General features: G+C 46.7%; 1 protein-coding gene and 1 long non-coding RNA gene across 3 annotated transcripts in view; one reads left to right on the forward strand and one right to left on the reverse strand.

The window, feature by feature from the left end:
* The window catches only part of CSMD2 (CUB and Sushi multiple domains 2), a 1018208-nt gene that overhangs the window by 424329 nt on the left and 580069 nt on the right, over positions 1-13810 (reverse strand). The window lies entirely within an intron of this gene.
* LOC130356015 (uncharacterized) overlaps positions 1-13810 on the forward strand; it is a 45455-nt gene that overhangs the window by 11805 nt on the left and 19840 nt on the right. Inside the window, exon 2 of the long non-coding RNA XR_008888739.1 lies at positions 12410-12611. This is a non-coding gene — a long non-coding RNA (uncharacterized LOC130356015). The remainder of the gene's footprint in view (positions 1-12409; positions 12612-13810) is intronic.

Below are 13810 nucleotides of genomic sequence, written 5' to 3' on the forward strand. Positions count from 1 at the left end.
AGTACCTGTGTCGTTGTGTAAGTGGTAGGCGTCTAGCAAGTTAATGATTCTTTGTTCTAGTGTGTGGGTTCATTTCTATAGAAATTACAGTGTGCCTAACATTGGATTCTACATTATTTTCTCTAATATTTCAATAAACATAAGCTTCTAAATAACAATAATGTCGCAATACAGAAGTCAGATAGACACCAATCACAGTTGACTTATATCTAACACTTTTTTATGAGGTATGCAGCAGATATTGATACGCAGCAGCAAAATATGGCACAGCAAAATATGGCACGTATAGAGGAACCACTAAAAACTGCATCCACTCCCAGAGATTACCTATTCTACTCAGCATGGGTACTCTGTTATGTAAGCTGAAACGCACTCTTTATTCTGGCACCTGCCATTTTGGAGAAGCTCTAAACTCATCTAGTCAGCATAGTTTAACCCCTACAGGACCCATGACGTAACGGTACGTCCCGACACCCTGGGTCTTAAGGACCAGGGACGTACATTTACGTCATGGGCAGTTTTAGTCCCCGCCGTGCGCCGGGCAGGGATCGGAGCGGGATGCCTGCTGAAATTATTCAGCAGGCATCCCGTGCAAATGCCCAGGGGGGTCATCAGACCCCCCCATGTCGGCGATCGCGGCAAATCCCAAGTGAATTCACACTTGCGATTTGCGCGATTCCGGGTCATTACGGGTCTATAGTGACCCGGTGACCCGGAATGTAAGGGGGATCGCGGGTGTCTAAGACACCCACGATCCCCCTGAAGCGATAGGAGTGAGGTGGCACGGGTGCCACCCCTCCTATCCCTGCTATTGGTGGTCTAGAAGCGACCACCAATAGCAGATCGGGGGCGGGGGGTTTACTTTCGTTTTCCCCGTCCTGCCCTCCCACAATAGGCAGGGCAGGACAGGGAAATGACGGGGACCGGCGCCGAAGATCCACTTACCGATCCGGGCGGGCGTCGGAGGCTGCAGGCGACGGAGATCGGCGGGCGGCGATGACGTGCGGCTGGATCCGACGGAAGCCGATGAGTTGCCTAGCAACATCTGGAGGGTACAGTTTGAGACCATTATACAGTGGTCTCTAACTGTAGCCCTCCAGATGTTGCAAAACTACAACTCCCAGCATGCCCAGACAGCTGTTTGGGCATGCTGGAATATGTAGTTTTGCAACAGCTGGAGGGCTACAGTTTGAGACCACTATATAGTGATCCCTAAACTGTAGCCCTCCAGATCTTGCAAAACTACAACTCCTAGCATGCTCAAACAACTGTTTGCTGTCAGAGCATGCTGGGAATTGTAGTTTTGCAACAGCTGGAGGACCACAGTTTGGAGATCACTTTGCAGTAGTCTCTAAAACTGTAGCCCTCCAGATGCAAACTGCAAATCCCAGCATGTCCAAACAGCAATCAGCTGTCTCGGCATGCTGGGAGTTGTAGTTGCGTACCTCCAGCTATTGCATAACTACATCTCCCAGCATGCCCTTCGGCAATCAGTACATGCTGGGAGTTGTAGTTTTGCAACAGCTGGAGGCACACTTGTTAGAAAATACTGAGTTAGGTAACAGAACCTAACTGAAGGTTTTCCAACCAGTGTGCCTACAGCTGTTGCAAAAGTACAACTCCCAGCATGCACGGTCTGTCAGTACATGCTGGGAGTTGTAGTTTTGAAACAGCTGGAGGTTTGCCCCCCCCCCCCCCCCCCCCATGTGAACGTACAGGGTACATTCACACGGGCAGGCTTACAGTAAGTTTCCTGCTTCAAGTTTGGGCTGCGGCAAATTTTTCGCCGTAGCTCAAACTTCTAGCGAGAAACTCACCGTAACCAGCCAGTGCGAATGTACCCTAAAAACACTACACTACACTACACTAACACATAATAAAGGGTAAAACACTACATATACACCCCTTACACTGTCCCCCTAATAAAAATGAAAAACGTATTGTATGGCAGTGTTTCCAAAAGGAGCCTCCAGCTGTTGCAAAACAACAACTCCCAGCATTTCCGGACAGCCACTGACTGTCCAGGCATGCTGGGAATTTAGCAACAGCTGGAGGCACCCTGTTTGGGAATCACTGGCATAGAATACCCCTATGTCCACCCCTGTGCAATCCCTAATTTAGTCCTCAAATGCGCATGGCGCTCTCTCACTTTGGAGCCCTGTCGTATTTCAAGGAAACAGTTTAGGGCCACATATGGGGTATCTCCGTACTCGTGAGAAATTGCACTACTAATTTTGGGGGGCTTTTTCTACTTTTACCCCTTAGCAAAAGGAAAAGTTGGGGCTACACCAGCTTGTTAGTGTAAAAAAAAAAAAATTACACTAACATGCCGGTGTTGCCCTTTACTTTTTATTTTCACAAGCGTTAAAAGGAAAAAAAGACCCCCAAAATTTGTAACACAATTTCTCCTGAGTATAGAAATACCCCATATGTGGGTGTAAAATGCTCTGTGGGCGCACAACAAGGCTCAGGAGTGAGAGCGCACCATGTACATTTGAGGTCTAAATTGGTGATTTGCACAGGGGTGGCTGATTTTACAGCGGTTCTGACATAAACCCCCCCAAAAAAATACCCACATGTGACCCCATTTTGGAAACTACACCCCTCACGGAATGTAATAAGGGGTACAGTGAGCATTTACGCCCCACAGGTGTCTGACAGATTTTTGGAACAGTGGTCCGTGAAAATGAAAAATGTTATTTTTCATTTGCACAGCCCACTGTTCCAAAGATCTGTCAAACGCCAGTGGGGTGTAAATACTCACTGCACCCCTTATTAAATTCTGTGATGGGTGTAGTTTCCAAAATAGGGTCACATGTGGGGGGTTCCACTGTTCTGGCACCACGGGGGGCTTTGTAAACGCACATGGCCCCTGACTTCCATTCCAAACAATTTTTTTCCCAAAAGCTCAATGGCGCTCCTTCTCTTCTGAGCATTGTAGTGCGCCAGCAGAGCACTTGACGTCCACACATGGGGTATTTCCATACTCAGAAGAGATGGTGTTACAAATTTTGGGGGGTCTTTTCTGCTATTAACCCTTGCAAAAATGTGAAATTTTGGGGGAAACACATTTTAGTGAAATTTTTTTTTATTTTTTTATATATGCAAAAGTCGTGAAACCCCTGTGGGGTATTAAGGCTCGCTTTATTCCTTGTTACGTTCCTCAAGGGGTCTAGTTTCCAAAATGGTATGCCATGTGAGGGTTTTTTGCTGTTCTGGCACCATAGGGGCTTCCTAAATGCAACATGCCCCCCAAAAACCATTTCAGAAAAACGTACTCTCCAAAATCCCCTTGTCGCTCCTTCGCTTCTGAGCCCTCTACTGCGCCCGCCGAACAATTTACATAGACATATGAGGTATGTCCTTACTCGAGAGAAATTGGGCTACAAAAACAAGTATACATTTTCTCCTTTTACCCCTTGTAAAAATAAAAAAATTGGGTCTACAAGAACATGCGAGTGTAAAAAATGAAGATTGTGAATTTTCTCCTTCACTTTGCTGCTATTCCTGTGAAACACCTAAAGGGTTAAAACGCTGACTGAATGTCATTTTGGATACTTTGAGGGGTGCAATTTTTATAATGGGGTCATTTGTGGGGTATTTCTAATGAGAAGACCCTTCAAATCCACTTCAAACCTGAACTGGTCCCTGAAAAATAGTGAGTTTGAAAATTTTGTGAAAAATTGGAAAATTGCTGCTGAACTTTGAAGCCCTCTGGTGTCTTCCAAAAGTAAAAACACGTCAATTTTATGATGCAAACATAAAGTAGACATATTGTATATGTGAATCAAATTTTTTTTTATTTGGAATATCCATTTTCCTTACAAGCAGAGAGCTTCAAAGTTAGAAAAATGCAAATTTTTCAAATTTTTCATAAAATTTTGGGATTTTTCACCAAGAAAGGATGCAAGTTACCATAAAATTTTACTGCTATGTTAAAGTAGAATATGTCACGAAAAAACAATCTTGGAATCAGAATAACTAAAAGCATCCCAGAGTTATTAATGTTTAAATTGACAGTGGTCAGATGTGCAAAAAACGCTCTGGTCCTGAGGTGTAAAATGGCCTGGTCCTTAAGGGGTTAAAGTGGTACTCCACCCCTAGACATTTTATCCCCTATCCAAAGTATAGGGGATAAGATGTCAGATCGCCGGGGTCCTGCTTGGGGGTGACCCCCGGGTTCGCCGCTGTGACACCCCGCTTTCATTACTGCACAGAGCGAGTTCGCTCTGTGCATAATGACGGGCGATACAGGGGACGGAGCAGCGTGACATCATGGCTCCACCCCTCGTGACATCACGGCCCTCTTAATGCAAGTCTATGGCAGGGAACGTGACGACCGCCACGCCCCCTCCCATAGACTTGTATTGAGGGGGGTGGGCTGTGACATCACGAGGGGTGGAGCCGTGACGTAACGATGCTCCGGGCCCCTGTCTTGCCCGTCATTATGCGCAGAGCAAAGTCGCTCTGTGCAGTAATTATAGCGGGGTGCCGCAGCGGCGATCCCAGGGGTCCCCAGCCACGGGACCCTGGTGATCTGACATCTTATCCCCTATCCTTTGGATAGGGGATGAGATGTCTAGGGGCGGAGTACCCCTTTAACCCTTATCGAAGTCACTCAGAAAACTACGCTTGCCATTTTTTCTGCTTCCAACACACCAACTTCAACATCTGACTGATCACTTGATGTCTGATCCATAATGGACAGACAACATTATCATAGATAATGAATGTAATTTACCTCATTCGACAGGGGTTTTACTTTATGGATGCTTTATGAATAATACTAACAGATACTTTTAAAATGCTCAGAGGTGAAAGTAGAGGGAAGAAAGTATTGCATGACTGCAGGATCAGACTACTGTGCGGGTAGCACATCAAACTGTTAGAGCATGTTTGCATAGTTGTCATGAAGATCAGTAGGATCAATGGTTAGGGCATACACTAAGGAAAATGACAAGGAATATTTCCTCGCAAAAATGTTTTTGCTAAACTGCAGCACAATTGAGTACTTATTTGGTGCTGAATTTGGCAGAGATTTTTGAGCAAAAATGCTAATTCTCATTGACTTTATGGGATTTCGTTGACATGTAAATTCTTCTGGCAGAATTTGGATCAACATAGCAAATTTCCAACAGAAATTACTCTTTGTGAACAAAATAGTGAAAATCTCATTGAACTGGGGGGTTTATACTAGGTAGATTTTGTGGTGATTTTCAGACAGACTCCGCCTTAAAATCAATGTGAAGTTTATCTATGGGAAGTCTTCACCTTTGGAGTACTCCCACCATGTTTTTTAACCTCCCACTTTGTACTGCATATGTTTGTATAAAGCAGAAGTCTGAAGTCTATAGATGGAGAGTGTTGCATCTTTGTCTTCTTTGGAAAACCTTGTGTGCTGGATGTTGTCGTTCCAAACCTGACAAACCTGGGCAACCTTGTGATGAAAACCTCTCCCACATCAGAATTGAGATAGCTTGCCTAGCAGTGCCAGACCTGTCTCATTTACACTACTGGAGATTATATTATTTGCATCCTATGACTGCTGTAAATGGTTGCCATCCAGAGACTTCCTGGATAGAAGAGCATGAAAAATAGGCAAGCACTATACAAAAGGCCACATTTACTTGTTACGGGTACAAGGGCAGGCTAGGTACCTATTCCAACTATGATGCAGATCAGCCACAATGCTATATAAGGGGGGGGGGGGTCGCACAGGTGCAAAATACTGATGTCCAATTTTTACTGTGTTTTTTCTATAATGTTAGTGTAGGGATTTGCAAGAGACTGAGGAAACTTGACGTGGGTTGTCAGCTTGTGTATTTGTGCCAAAATATCAAATAAAAAGTATTTTTGGTCATATGGAATATGGTACAATGGTATATATTTTTTAAGATGTGGTCTGGCCTTGTGATGCTGGAGGAGCCCAGGGTTCCAGTGCTTTGTGGGGTGCACATATAAGATGATCGAATAGTATGGGTGTCACTAATAGGATGAAAGCCAACATGGTACACTACATGCTATCATGTAACTGTTACCCTGTATATATTGCCTTATCTTTTCGCAACTATAACACTAAACAGCTACCCCCCTCTTGAATAGAAGGTGTGTGAGTGGTTGTTCAACAGTATTTTACCACCCCGTATCTAGCATTATGGCTGATCTGCATCATAATATGAATAGGAGCCTAGCCTGCCCTTGTACCAGTAACCAGTAGGTGTGACTTATTTTCTGGGATTTTATTGAGTGACTCATGTCCCATTTTGGGGGGATTTTTTTTCTAGGTTATTATATTTAATATGTTCTTATTTGTCAAATTATTGCTTCTATTCACAATTAATAGTAAGTTCAGGTTGAGCTACCATTACATATATAGTGGGTGGACAAGAGAAAATGAAAAGCTCTGTACTATAAGCAGACAAGAATAATGCATGTCTTCAGATAAATGAATGAGGATTGTAAAATTGATCTAAAAGAAAAAGCAATATCTTGCCTGTGTCACACTGAATACAGAAGCCATGGCATTGATTGTATGTCCAATACATCACTTCTGGACTCACTCACTCAAGCTGATTACGTTATGGAGGACCTGTAGAACTTACATATTGTTACGCCGAGCGCTCCGGGTCCCCGCTCCTCCCCGGAGCGCTCGCTACACTCTCGCTCCCGCAGCGCCCCGGTCAGATCCACTGACTGGGTGCGCTGCGATTCCGCCTCCAGCCGGGATGCGATTCGCGATGCGGGTGGCGCCCGCTCGCGATGCGCACCCCGGCTCCCGTACCTGACTCGCTCTCCGTCGGTCCTGTCCCGGCGCGCGCGGCCCCGCTCCCTAGGGCGCGCGCGCGCCGGGTCTCTGCGATTTAAAGGGCCACTGCGCCGCTGATTGGCGCAGTGGTTCTAATCAGTGTGTTCACCTGTGCACTCCCTATGTATACCTCACTTCCCCTGCACTCCCTCGCCGGATCTTGTTGCCATTGTGCCAGTGAAAGCGTTCCCTTGTATGTTCCTAGCCTGTGTTCCAGACCTCCTGCCGTTGCCCCTGACTACGATCCTTGCTGCCTGCCCCGACCTTCTGCTACGTCCGACCTTGCTTCTGTCTACTCCCTTGTACCGCGCCTATCTTCAGCAGTCAGAGAGGTTGAGCCGTTGCTAGTGGATACGACCTGGTCACTACCGCCGCAGCAAGACCATCCCGCTTTGCGGCGGGCTCTGGTGAATACCAGTAGTGACTTAGAACCGGTCCACTAGCACGGTCCACGCCAATCCCTCTCTGGCACAGAGGATCCACCTCCTGCCAGCCGGCATCGTGACAGTAGATCCGGCCATGGATCCCGCTGAAGTTCCTCTGCCAGTTGTCGCCGACCTCACCACGGTGGTCGCCCAGCAGTCACAACAGATAGCGCAACAAGGCCACCAGCTGTCTCAACTGACCGTGATGCTACAGCAGCTACTACCACAGCTTCAGCAATCATCTCCTCCGCCAGCTCCTGCACCTCCTCCGCAGCGAGTGGCCGCCTCAGGCCTACGACTATCCTTGCCGGATAAATTTGATGGGGACTCTAAGTTTTGCCGTGGCTTTCTTTCACAATGTTCCCTGCACTTGGAGATGATGTCGGACCAGTTTCCTACTGAAAGGTCTAAGGTGGCTTTCGTAGTCAGCCTTCTGTCTGGAAAAGCTCTGTCATGGGCCACACCGCTCTGGGACCGCATTGACCCCGTCACTGCCTCTGTACACTCCTTCTTCTCGGAAATTCGAAGTGTCTTTGAGGAACCTGCCCGAGCCTCTTCTGCTGAGACTGCCCTGCTGAACCTGGTCCAGGGTAATTCTTCCGTTGGCGAGTACGCCGTGCAATTCCGTACTCTTGCTTCAGAACTTTCCTGGAATAATGAGGCCCTCTGCGCGACCTTTAAAAAAGGCCTTTTCAGCAACATTAAAGATGTTCTGGCCGCACGAGAAATTCCTGCTAACCTACATGAACTTATTCATCTAGCCACTCGCATTGACATGCGTTTTTCCGAAAGGCGTCGGGAGCTCCGCCAGGATATGGACTTTGTTCGCACGAGGCGTTATTTCTCCCCGGCTCCTCTCTCCTCTGGTCCTCTGCAATCCGTTCCTGTGCCTCCCGCCGTGGAGGCTATGCAAGTTGACCGGTCTCGCCTGACACCTCAAGAGAGGACACGACGCCGCATGGAGAATCTCTGCCTGTACTGTGCCGATACCGAACACTTCCTGAAGGATTGTCCTATCCGTCCTCCCCGCCTGGAAAGACGTACGCTGACTCCGCACAGAGGTGAAACAGTCCTTGATGTCAACTCTGCTTCTCCACGTCTTACTGTGCCTGTGCGGATATCTGCCTCTACCTTCTCCTTCTCCACTAAGGCCTTCTTGGACTCCGGATCTGCAGGAAACTTTATTTTGGCCTCTCTCATCAACAGGTTCAACATCCCAGTTACCAGTCTCGCCAGACCTCTCTACATCAATTGCGTTAACAATGAAAGATTGGACTGTGCCGTGCGTTACCGCACGGAACCCCTCCTAATGTGCATCGGACCTCACCACGAAAAAATTGAGTTTTTGGTCCTCTCCAATTGCACTTCCGAAATTCTCCTTGGACTACCCTGGCTTCAACACCATTCCCCAACCCTGGATTGGTCCACAGGGGAGATCAAGAGTTGGGGTCCCTCTTGTTTCAAGGACTGCCTTAAACCGGTTACCAGTACTCCTTGCCGTGACCCTGTGGCTCCCCCTGTAACCGGTCTCCCTAAGGCCTATATGGACTTTGCGAATGTTTTTTGCAAAAAACAAGCTGAGACTCTACCTCCTCACAGGCCTTATGACTGTCCTATTGACCTCCTCCCGGGCACTACTCCACCCCGGGGCAGAATTTATCCTCTCTCTGCCCCAGAGACTCTTGCTATGTCTAAGTACATCCAGGAAAATTTAAAAAAGGGCTTTATCCGCAAATCCTCCTCTCCTGCCGGAGCCGGATTTTTCTTTGTGTCCAAAAAAGATGGCTCCCTACGTCCTTGCATTGACTACCGCGGTCTTAATAAAATCACGGTAAAGAACCGCTACCCTCTACCTCTCATCTCTGAACTCTTTGATCGCCTCCAAGGTGCCCACATCTTTACCAAACTGGTCTTAAGAGGTGCTTATAATCTCATCCGCATCAGAAAGGGGGATGAATGGAAAACGGCATTTAACACTAGAGATGGACACTTTGAGTATCTGGTCATGCCCTTTGGCCTGTGCAACGCCCCTGCCGTCTTCCAAGACTTTGTTAATGAAATTTTTCGTGATCTCTTATATTCCTGTGTTGTTGTGTATCTGGACGATATCCTGATTTTTTCTGCCAACCTAGAAGAACACCGCCAGCATGTCCGCATGGTTCTTCAGAGACTTCGTGACAATCAACTTTATGCCAAAATGGAGAAATGTCTGTTTGAATGTCAATCTCTTCCTTTCCTAGGATACTTGGTCTCTGGCCAGGGACTACAAATGGATCCAGACAAACTCTCTGCCGTCTTAGATTGGCCACGCCCCTCCGGACTCCGTGCTATCCAACGTTTTTTGGGGTTCGCCAATTATTACAGACAATTTATTCCACATTTTTCCACCATTGTGGCTCCTATCGTGGCTTTAACCAAAAAGAATGCCAATCCTAAGTCATGGCCTCCTCAAGCGGAAGACGCCTTTAAACAGCTCAAGTCTGCCTTTTCTTCAGCTCCCGTGCTCTCCAGACCTGACCCATCTAAACCCTTCCTATTGGAGGTTGATGCCTCCTCAGTAGGAGCTGGAGCGGTCCTTCTACAAAAAAATTCTTCCGGGCATGCTGTTACTTGTGGGTTTTTTTCTAAGACCTTCTCTCCGGTGGAGAGGAACTACTCCATCGGGGATCGAGAGCTACTAGCCATTAAATTAGCACTTGAGGAATGGAGGCATCTGCTGGAGGGATCAAGATTTCCAGTTATTATTTACACCGATCACAAGAACCTCTCCTATCTCCAGTCTGCCCAACGGCTGAATCCTCGCCAGGCCAGGTGGTCTCTGTTCTTTGCCCGATTTAATTTTGAAATTCACTTTCGGCCTGCCGATAAGAACATTAGGGCCGATGCTCTCTCTCGTTCCTCGGATGCCTCGGAAGTAGAGCTCTCTCCGCAACACATCATTCCTCCTGACTGCCTGATCTCCACTTCTCCAGCCTCCATCAGGCAAACTCCTCCAGGGAAGACCTTCGTCTCTCCACGCCAACGCCTCGGAATCCTCAAATGGGGTCACTCCTCCCATCTCGCAGGTCATGCGGGCATCAAGAAATCCGTGCAACTCATCTCTCGTTTCTATTGGTGGCCGACTCTGGAGACGGATGTTGTGGATTTTGTGCGAGCCTGCACTGTCTGTGCCCGGGATAAGACTCCTCGCCAGAAGCCCGCTTGTCTTCTTCATCCTCTGCCTGTTCCCGAACAGCCTTGGTCTCTGATTGGTATGGACTTTATTACAGACTTACCCTCATCCCGTGGTAACACTGTTGTTTGGGTGGTCGTTGATCAATTCTCCAAGATGGCACATTTCATCCCTCTTCCTGGTCTTCCTTCTGCGCCTCAGTTGGCAAAACAATTTTTTGTACACATTTTTCGTCTTCACGGGTTGCCCACGCAGATCGTCTCGGATAGAGGCGTCCAATTCGTGTCTAAATTCTGGAGGGCTCTCTGTAAACAACTCAAGATTAAATTAAACTTTTCTTCTGCTTATCATCCTCAATCCAATGGGCAAGTAGAAAGAATTAACCAGGTCCTGGGTGATTATTTACGGCATTTTGTTTCCTCCCGCCAGGATGACTGGGCAGATCTTCTACCATGGGCCGAATTCTCGTATAACTTCAGAGTTTCTGAATCTTCTTCCAAATCCCCATTTTTCGTGGTGTACGGCCGTCACCCTCTTCCCCCCCTCCCTACTCCCTTGCCCTCTGGTGTACCCGCTGTGGATGAAATAACTCGTGATCTTTCCACCATATGGAAAGAGACCCAAAATTCTCTCTTACAGGCTTCATCACGCATGAAGAAGTTTGCTGATAAGAAAAGAAGAGCTCCCCCCATTTTTTCTCCCGGAGACAAGGTATGGCTCTCCGCTAAATATGTCCGCTTCCGTGTTCCCAGCTACAAATTGGGACCACGCTATCTTGGTCCTTTCAAAATTTTGTGCCAGATTAATCCTGTCTCTTATAAACTTCTTCTCCCTCCTTCTCTTCGTATTCCTAATGCCTTTCACGTTTCTCTTCTTAAACCACTCATCATCAACCGTTTCTCTCCTAAACTTATCTCTCCCACTCCTGTCTCCGGTTCTTCAGACATCTTTCCTGTAAAGGAGATACTGGCCTCCAAAAAGGTCAGAGGAAAAACCTTCTTTTTGGTTGACTGGGAGGGCTGTGGTCCTGAAGAGAGATCCTGGGAACCTGAGGACAATATCCTAGATAAAAATCTGGTCCTCAGGTTCTCAGGCTCCAAGAAGAGGGGGAGACCCAAGGGGGGGGGGGGTACTGTTACGCCGAGCGCTCCGGGTCCCCGCTCCTCCCCGGAGCGCTCGCTACACTCTCGCTCCCGCAGCGCCCCGGTCAGATCCACTGACCGGGTGCGCTGCGATTCCGCCTCCAGCCGGGATGCGATTCGCGATGTGGGTGGCGCCCGCTCGCGATGCGCACCCCGGCTCCCGTACCTGACTCGCTCTCCGTCGGTCCTGTCCCGGCGTGCGCGGCCCCGCTCCCTAGGGCGCGCGCGCGCCGGGTCTCTGCGATTTAAAGGGCCACTGCGCCGCTGATTGGCGCAGTGGTTCTAATCAGTGTGTTCACCTGTGCACTCCCTATGTATACCTCACTTCCCCTGCACTCCCTCGCCGGATCTTGTTGCCATTGTGCCAGTGAAAGCGTTCCCTTGTATGTTCCTAGCCTGTGTTCCAGACCTCCTGCCGTTGCCCCTGACTATGATCCTTGCTGCCTGCCCCGACCTTCTGCTACGTCCGACCTTGCTTCTGTCTACTCCCTTGTACCGCGCCTATCTTCAGCAGTCAGAGAGGTTGAGCCGTTGCTAGTGGATACGACCTGGTCACTACCGCCGCAGCAAGACCATCCCGCTTTGCGGCGGGCTCTGGTGAATACCAGTAGTGACTTAGAACCGGTCCACTAGCACGGTCCACGCCAATCCCTCTCTGGCACAGAGGATCCACCTCCTGCCAGCCGGCATCGTGACACATATGTTTCATGGGAATCATATGAAGAAGTTTTCTTAACTGTACCTTTACTGTAAGACTAGAGGGACAATTTCTAAGAGATAGAATTTTTTGTCATTGGTATTTATCCGGCAAAAAGCTGGAATGACTGCTTGAAAACTAGATTATACTTAAGTTCCTCTTTATCAGATTTCTTCTTAGGCCCTTTACCATTCATTAATGACAGGAACATTAGGAGAACAGAAGAGCTCTGTCATGTGATTAGGGCACGGCGAGATCCTGATTACAGATGAACCTGCCAACTCCATCTTACGTAGCGGGCACCTCAGCTGATTGCATAAATCATGGTTTCCATTAAAGCCGCGGGGAATGTATTTTCATGTACTATCAGGTAGGCAAAAACAATTATCACGTTATTATTGCAGGTGTATATGTTCATGCGTAGACTAAATATAACGGGCGGTCTTTAATTTGGTGGTTGAAAATGATCTGTTATCTAATTTAAATGGTGAAATAAAATCTCATTTACACAGGTAAGTTTTTGTGATGATGATGAGGAGCCGGTATCAAGGCAGGAAACGATCAAGAATAAATGATGAAAATACTATTTTATCATTAATCTTGATCGATGATGCCAGTTATAGATATTAATGGCATAATCTGTAAATGTAAACGATATTTGTAGAAACATGAACATTTTAAGTGGACACTGCGGTTTAGCGCATAAGTCTAGCCAAAGCCTTTACTAGGAAACAATTACTCTCTTCACCTAGGAAGGAGCTAGGTGCCAGGATTGAACTGATAGAAATGACCATCACAGGCCCATTACATGACTGTATATAAAGTACATACTGTTTATTAGACTATTAGTAGTCATCCCTTGTTTAGTTATTTAACCCCTTAAGGACTCAGCCCATTTTCACCTTGAAGACTCAAAACAATCTTCATTTCAGCATTTTCGTTTTTTCCTCCTCATCTTCTAAAAACCATAACACTTTCAATTTTGAACCTACAGACCCATATAAGGGCTTGTTTTTGCATCACCAATTGTACTTTGTAATGACAGTACTTATTTTATAACAATCTGCGGCAAAATAAAAAAAAATTATTTGTGAGGTGAAATGAAAAAAAAAAACATACATTTTGCAACTTTTTAGGGCTTCCATTTCTACGCAATGCACTTTTCGGTAAAAATGAGACATTATCTTTATTCTGTAGGTCCATACGGTTACAGGAATACCCAATTTATGTAGGTTTTATTTATTTTACTACTTTATAAAAATTATAACTACATGCACCAAAATTAGTATGTTTAAAATTTGACATCTTCTGACCCCTATAATGTTTTTTTCTTTCTTTTGCACACACAGGGCTATATGAGGGCTTATTTTTTGCACCGTGGTCTGTAGTTTTTATCGGTACCATTTTTGTCTTGATGGGACTTTTTGATCGCTTTAATTAATATTTTTATGGAATATAAAGTGACCAGAAAATCACCAATGTGGACTTTGGTATTTTTCTACGTGTACGCCATTGACCGTGCGGTTTAGTTAACCTTATATTTTAATAGTTCTGAAATTTACGCATGTG

The sequence above is a fragment of the Hyla sarda genome, chromosome 2 (genome assembly GCF_029499605.1).
Source record: "Hyla sarda isolate aHylSar1 chromosome 2, aHylSar1.hap1, whole genome shotgun sequence".
Classification (NCBI taxonomy): domain Eukaryota; kingdom Metazoa; phylum Chordata; class Amphibia; order Anura; family Hylidae; genus Hyla; species Hyla sarda.